Genomic DNA, 8,438 nt, shown 5'->3' on the forward strand with positions numbered 1-8,438 from the left:
CCCCCGACCCTCCTGCAACATTATACGGGAAAGAGTTGCAACCTTCCCAGTATTAGAAAATCTGTTTAACGAATTACAACTTGTCTCAATATATATATATATTTTTACAAATGAATGCAAATAGGCTACTTCAGACTGATTTCCAACCTTGCATGAAATACTATGTTATTTAGTGTACTTACATTACTTAGGGTGGTTACTTGTAACAATAAATAGGAAAGTAGATGATATAGTTTGTGTAACTTGCATTGCAATTTGTTTATTTAGCTTTAACGCGCAAAGACAACGTATTTCTTTCTAAAGAGACTAAAAAGGGATATGTTTAAAATGTTACATCTTGGGTTAAAATATAACTATAGCTTTCAAAAAGGGCAATAGAGGTGGGTGAGATGTTGATGTAATAAATTTATGTAATGGACGCTTCCTGTTTCAGCTGTTAAGTTTTACTGTATCTGACCAAAGTGACACGATGGTGTAATTTGCCTTAACAGGCCTTAGAGCTTATCACATTTAATCTGTAAATTCTTTTTTTTTAAGTTTACTTTTCATTTCCAATACGTTTTTACCTGCTTATTAAGAATTCAATGGGGTTTTCAAGTGTTGCTTAAGAACTTGGATGACAAACGATGACCCTTTAATTTTGGATCAAGATGACAAGTGAGAGAGAACAGGCAGGGCTCTAAACCAAACAGGGCAGCCGGGGAACAGCCGGGGAAGCATCAGTAATAAAGATTAGTCTATGAAAGGAAATTGGTTGGGAAAAGATTGCAATTATTCATGACATACTGTAATTAAACTTGGGCTATTTTTTTCCACAAATAGTTTCACAAAATAATATGACAATATATTCCAAAGCTCATTCTGCTTAATTATGGTATTCAGTAATCTGAGCAGGGCCTATGGAAGCTTGTTAAAAGGTAATTGCAAAACTTATATCTCTCAATTCTTGTATAACATATCTTTACTGAATTTTACACACTGCAAACATATCTTAATCAAACCCCCAATGACAAACCCTTGGCAGTAAGTATATGAAAATAATAATGATAATAATATCAAATAAAATGAATAAATACATAAATAAATAACAATATACATGCATAAACATCTGGCTGTTCATATCATACAAACCTCATAATCATTAAACGTATATACATACAGAGCCTCTTTAATATCTCCAACTTTAACAAAGTCCAAAAACACCTACCCGATATCATAAAATTCACAGTTTTTTCAAGAACTAAGCTAGATATTAAATGTTTCAGCCATAGTCCAAGGGAAAGGAAGCTAGCATTCTTTCAACATAAGGCAATCAAATGTCTGGCTTGCAGCAGAGTCCACCAACTTCCTTTTTTATTAGACAAAGAACATTTGTCTGCGTATATACTAGTGGTGGGCCGTTATCGGCGTTAACGTGCTGCGTTAACGCGAGACTCTTATCGCGCGATAAAAAAAATATCGCCGTTAATCTATTCTCCAAGTTGGGTTGGGAGATGATGACGCAATCTACCCGCGGCCGCGAGGTAAACCCGGCTGCAACGCATATTCGTCGTCATCTTAAGTAAACACGGCTGAAAGTGAAAGCTGGTGAAAAAGATCGGTGCAACATCCATTATTTGGACTTGGTTCGGGTTTAAGCCGTCAGACGAGCAGCAGCAAACTATATACAGAGTGTGTGGGGTAACAGTTCGGTAAGTTAACACACGACTAATCCGTTCTACCACCTCAAATTCAAAACGAAACATGATATCACTGAATACCAGCGTATTATTCCCATTCCAATATATCTTAGTGCAGGGCCGGATCTACCATATGGGCAATCTGGGCACGTGTTTAAAAGCAATTGTTTAAAAGCAGGGGCACCATTGTTTAAAAGCAATTGTTAAAATTGCTTTTAAACAATTCATGTGCGACAAGACAAAAGTCTGACTGTGACACACACACACACAGACACAGAAAGACGCGCGCGCGCCAGTATCGTGCGCACAGACAGCACGCCAGAATACAGTTATCTTTCGTGCTTGAACTTACAATAACACACACAATTATGCCAAAATGTCCGTTTTGTCGAGTATCTTCATAACATAAGAGCTGTCTTATGCTGCGTTCACACCAAACGCGAATCTGCGTCAAAATTCGCGCCTGCCGCGTCTAGTTATACGCGTGACCACTTTGTGTGCATTCGCGCGTCAAGAGTGAAATTGACGCGCGTAAAATCAAAAGTTTGAAGCGAAATTTACGCGCGTCAAAGGCGAAGTCAGGGGGCGAAAGTTTCTAAGCTGTTGGCGGCCATCTTTTTTAGATGTTTATCGAGCATTAGCAATAGCATTAATCGAGAGAGTCACCGCTCTTATATGATCTGAAGAGCAGAAACAGCTGCGTAGGGGACATCGTCGCTGTACTCGGGTCCACCAAAACCTCCGGAGGGTTTCAGGAGTTTCACAATTTGCTCCAGGAGGTAGGTTTGGTGGACCTAACGGTGAGGACGCTGACGAGGACAGCGTAGGCCGTATAAAGCCTCGGCCTCGAGTGGTCGCTGCCTGACGAGCCCGCGCTGTAAAGCCCGGCTCGAGGTTCACCCTCTCCCGCACCATCTGTCATTTATTTTTGTTTTGATAATAAATGGAGGCAGCCTCCAAAAGTGAAACCTGTCCTGTTATTTTTTTTTTTAAAGTTTTTATACACTTAATTGTGTTTGGTGTCTTTACATTAGATTAATAAAGTTTCATATAGGCTAATCTAGAATAGATATGGAATAAATAGCATTCAATACAAATGAGTTGGCTATCTCTCATATTGAAATCGAGTTTTTATGTGAAAGATTTGCTTTTTTGTGCATTTTAGTCATATTACAAAATAATTTATTGAGGCCAAACATAAAATAACATTAAACTGTCACTTCACCACGTGACAGCAGCAAGCAGGCAGGCTCCTGATTGGTTAACGCGGCGCGAATTGACGCAGAAGTTCAGATTTTTCAACTCGGGCGGCAGACGCGAATTCGCGTCAAACGCGTGATGCACAAAAAGCACAATTCGCGCTTAACGCGCGAAACGCGCCAGACGCTCAATCCGCGTCTAGTTCGCGCGAATGAGGCGAATTCGCGTCTACCGCGCCGCGCTAAACGCCTCATTCGCGCCGCAAGACCTCCAGTATGGCAAGCCAAGGGGCTCAGAAATACGCCATAGATTAATCGCGTTTAAAGCCAAACGCCGTCAAATACGGCGTTTTAAACCGTATTGGACGCCGTAAAATACGCCGTTGTAATTACAAACGCCGTAAAAGACGCGCGAAATACGTCAATGACGCCGTATTTGACGGCGTTTTAGTGTGCATGGAAAGCGCCGCTTTTTACGCCGTTCATCTCGCCATATGACGCCGTAAAAAACGCCGTTTTGGTTGCACAGAGCGCGCGCTATTTTACGGCGTTTTGCTTATAGTATAATGAGACACGCCCGCTGATTTCCACAGCCAGTAAGTTTGAACTGTTCTCTCCCAATCAATGATAAACTGAGTCAGACCAGACGAATTCAGCACGGATCATTTGTGGTAATCCAATTCGTATGCTCCCAAGGAATTATTAATTTTATGTATTAAAATAATCCAAGCTAAATAATAAACTGAAATTAAAGAAAATATTAAAGAACATTCAAATCAATAAAGCAAAATGAATAGGATTTTCACATTTTAAAAGGGTGTCACACAGGGCTTAATTTGAGCCGGAACATGTGAACATGGGTGACACATGACTTGCCCGCTTGTTGTGCTAGTTGAGATTGCGGTTAGCCTCGATCGTTTCACTCAGGGGAAAAATGTCAAAAAGACAGCAAAGTTTGCTTAACTTTTTCAAATACGCTGGCCAGTCAGATCCCAAACAAGCAAAAATCGTTTCCGCTGATCAAGAATGTGGAGACCATGGTGGACACAGCAGTAGTATCGACATAATATCTCGTTATTTCGACATAATAAGGGGACATTCTAATCTGCAATAAGCCACATTAAGCGTTCTTATTAAGGTTTTCTATGGGGGGAAAATACTTAACGTGTAATTGCGTTCTGGGCTCATCTGATTTTATTTTTTATTTATTTTTTGTACATAGCATAGCCCACATTGTTATGATTTTAGTATCAAAATGATTAATAAATGCACGCACAATTATCCGTGAACTTGATTTGAACAAATGCCTTTCAACTTGTGTGTGCAAAATTAAGTATTAAATGAATGTGCAGCAATTTGTACAAATAGAGAGTCTGTAGGCCTACTGTACTGTTGTAGCCATTAAATAAGCGCATTTAGTTTCATATTTGTTAAAATATTATATATAAATATATGTTATTTTTTCCATTTATGTTGATTTATGAAAAGTGAACAGCACGAGTAAGATAGGATGCGCAATATGAGACATGGAGAGGTTCAGACATGATTTTGACCAATTCATTAAGTTTTGTTTTGTAGAAAACCTTTCTTTAAAGTGAATTTCGTTTTGTATAAATTGTATCTTAATTTTAATAAATTTTTCATCAACCAATTATTGCGGACAATATAATCATGGAGGCGCCCGCGCGGTCTCTTGCATTGCACGTTAACTGGAGCGCATCTCATCCTAACTCAGTGTATGCCTCACACAGAGAAATACATCAAATACACAAAGCTTGAAATGTCTTTAAACTAAATAATAATAAAAAAAAAAAAGGCTAGGCCTACTCTCTGATTATGTAATCCGTTATGTGCATTTCTCTCTAGGTGCGTTCACTTATGGCGATCGTCAACTTCATGTTTGCAGCAGACAGTCAGAAACACTAGTTTATTAATAAAAATCAATGCACACGTCACCGGATTTACAAATGCACATCTTGCTTGTTGCACGCACACATATTATGTCGAAATAACGAGATATTATGTTGATATAACATTATTATTAATAATAGCCTACATCTTTTTGAATATTTGATTGTGCTGAATGCTGAATGTTGCGCTTGTTCAATTTAATACAACTTTAATTGTGATCATTAAAATAATTGAATATTAAATATTTAGTGGCCAAGTTTTGCGCTGCTCCCCGTCAATGATCTAGCACCCCCTCAGCACATGCGTTAAAAATTCTCTGGCGCCGCCCCTGCAGTAGGCAGTGTAATTTTTTTTTTCTTTTTTTTTTTTTTTTTTCGTTACCTCCAACCCCCGTTTTGAGTCGCCGGATACGCCCGAAATGAGTCCAGTTTGTTGATAAAAAATTATAATTCTCATTTCCGTTTAGTTTAAGTTTTTCAACTAATAGTTATATTTTCCTTTATTTCAGGTTTATTTCGATTAGCATTTAAATGTTTTTTTATAGTTTTAGTTTTACTTTACTAACCCTGCCTGGGCAAAACATCGACAGAACTGTCAATTTTCCAACTCTTTCAAGCCACGAATTTTTACAAATATTCACGAATTATTTAATGCCGGTCTGGGACACAATATTAGGCCAATCACACTCATCCAGGCCAATTAACCTACAGCTATTGTTGCAAGCATAATTTACATTTCTTTTAAGAATAATGACTCAAATGTGGGAAAGAAATAACTAGGCTATGTTATTTTTATTTATTTATTTATTGTCATTTGCTGAGTTTGCTCCCCTTGCACCTTATGTTTTATCTTTTAAAATGACGGAAATTATTTCAAAATTCGTATTTTAAAAACGGCTTTACTCACTGAACTTCTACCCACAAACGGTTGACTTTTTCCCCCAAGTCGTTTATTTCACTATGAACTGGACGATGGAAAGGGCAAAATATTTGAATCTTCATTTTACAAAAAATATATTGGATATAACGAAATGTAATAATGCTATTTAATGAATATATAATCAATGTAATATGAATAAAACACGAATTTAATTAGCCTACAAATATCGGAATACTATTTAATTCTGGAAGGAGATAGCTTATAGACATACCAACAAACCTGCCACATTTTTTAGAAATAGCAAAAAATACATTCGTCTTATTTTTTTCAAATAGGCCTATTTAAAACACAAATTCATAGGGCATTCTATGGGTTATAATATTTTGTGTTATTCAGCACTTATATGGAAATGTGCCGAGTTAAGCCAATACGACCTGGATTCTTTTCCTTATTTAATAACTCCTCATATATGAGCATAAGAATTGGATTAAATGATCCGTGCTGAATTCGTCTGGTCTGACTCAGTTCATCATTGATTGGGAGAGAACAGTTCAAACTTACTGGCTGTGGAAATCAGCGGGCGTGTCTCATTATACTATAAGCAAAACGCCGTAAAATAGCGCGCGCTCTGTGCAACCAAAACGGCGTTTTTTACGGCGTCATATGGCGAGATGAACGGCGTAAAAAGCGGCGCTTTCCATGCACACTAAAACGCCGTCAAATACGGCGTCATTGACGTATTTCGCGCGTCTTTTACGGCGTTTGTAATTACAACGGCGTATTTTACGGCGTCCAATACGGTTTAAAACGCCGTATTTTACGGCGTTTGGCTTTAAACGCGATTAATCTATGGCGTATTTCTGAGCCTCTTGGCTTGCCATACTCCAGACGCGCGTAAACGCGTCTTACCATTGACTTAACACTGAAATCACTCGCGCCAGACGCATATTCGCGTTTGGTGTGAACGCAGCATTATGATGAACGTCAAGAGTTGTGAAAGAATGAGGCGCGTGCGAGAGCCGCGTCTCCGTCAGCTGGTCTTAAAGAGACAGCAGCCAATAAAGCTTTCTGTCAGTAAAGTTAATCAAAGAACAAAAAGAACAGAGAAAATGACTCACTGCTGTTGACTAAAGTTTTTTTTTTGTTGCTATAATAAGGATTAGTCTATATTTAATTTATAATTTATGCAGTGCAGTTTGACAATTTCGGTATATGTCCTAGGTCTACCTGTTTGACAGGCACAGGTAAATATGACATTTATTTTTAACTCTTGTATTATTGAGACAAATAACAATATTGAATTTATTTCAATTTGAAAACACAGTGCATTTAGTTGTTGTTTCTAGTTTGAGTTGAGAAATGGGCTACAAATTTCAGCATTATCACTAATCTGTGTGTGCATTTTACTTGAGAAATAAGCAAGTTAACTCATGAAACCATTTGTTTACTATATCGCAATCGCATATCGCAATATTGACCTCAATAATCACAATATGACATTTTCCCCAAATCGTGCAGCCATACTTTTCAGAAAAATGTATTTCGTATCATTGTCTTGTGAACTAGTCATTCAGCTTTTGATCAATAGTGATTGGCATGTTAAATCCCACACCTGGTGTGTGTTCCTTTGGAGGGTGTGGTTGTCAGGTAGGGGAGGGGGCCCATGAGCTTCAGTGCCCAGGGGCCCCTGGGGGTACTAATCCAGCCTTGCTTAGTGGTGTAGCACATCATCTCGATTTTAAGAATCGTTGTTGTGTTTCTTTTTAACTGAAAAGACATCAGTTAGACAATATTCTGATTTTAAATTTGGGGTTTCATAAGCTCCAAGCCATAATAAACATTAGACCTACTTAAGTCTCTGCAGCTAGTGTACTTAAATTTTATTTATCTGCAAAATTATGTTGTATACTTACAGTTTTGCACAATATATGTTCTCAAAACTACATACACCCTTTAAAAAAATATACATTTAGCAGTTGTTTAGCATGGGTCTGTGTAATCTGTTCTGAAATGGTTTTATTATAATATACTGTAAATCGTTATCGCAAGAGGCTGCAATGTATATCACAATATAGATTTTAGGCCATATCGCCCATCCCTAATTGATAGCCTATAGTAGTTGATAATAACATAGGCCTACCTAATGTTGCCTACGGACGGTAACAGTACAGTAGTAACCTTTTACAGTCTATGAGTAGAACAGCTTTCTCAAGCAGTTTATGATGCATTTTGGAAACAGGAGATGAGCCCCTGGTCTAATGCGCCACCTGGCTTGAGAAACCCGTTCTCAAAGACTTACTTTTATAGTCATTATTTGGGTAGCACACATATTCTGAATGCCTTCGGCAGAATTCAAATGAGCCATTTTAATCTAGATTAATCTAGATTAATTTCAAAATTAATCTAGATTAATCTAGATTAAAAAAATTAATCTATGCCCACCTCTAGTATATACGCAGTGTACACAATACAGGGCTTAGAGGGATTGGGGAGGAGTAAATTGTGAAACATTTTGAGTCACCCTACTCCAATAACTTTGCACCTCCTCAAATTCACCCACACACACAATGACAAAATGTAGGGGAGAGCGGGGCACAACCTAATGCTTTTTGACTTTCTCAGTTTGTGTAAATCTACTTATGGTTCAGAGTATTTATTTTTTCCCACATTCATTTCCCACATGTCTAGTACAATTATGTGGTTTTGTTTTATTAATACAGTATATACTTTTTTCTTGACATACCCCGAAAGAATGGAAGTGAAATGTGAC

This window comes from Leuciscus leuciscus (genome assembly GCF_965113295.1).
Source record: "Leuciscus leuciscus genome assembly, chromosome: 5".
In the NCBI taxonomy this organism is placed as follows: domain Eukaryota; kingdom Metazoa; phylum Chordata; class Actinopteri; order Cypriniformes; family Leuciscidae; genus Leuciscus; species Leuciscus leuciscus.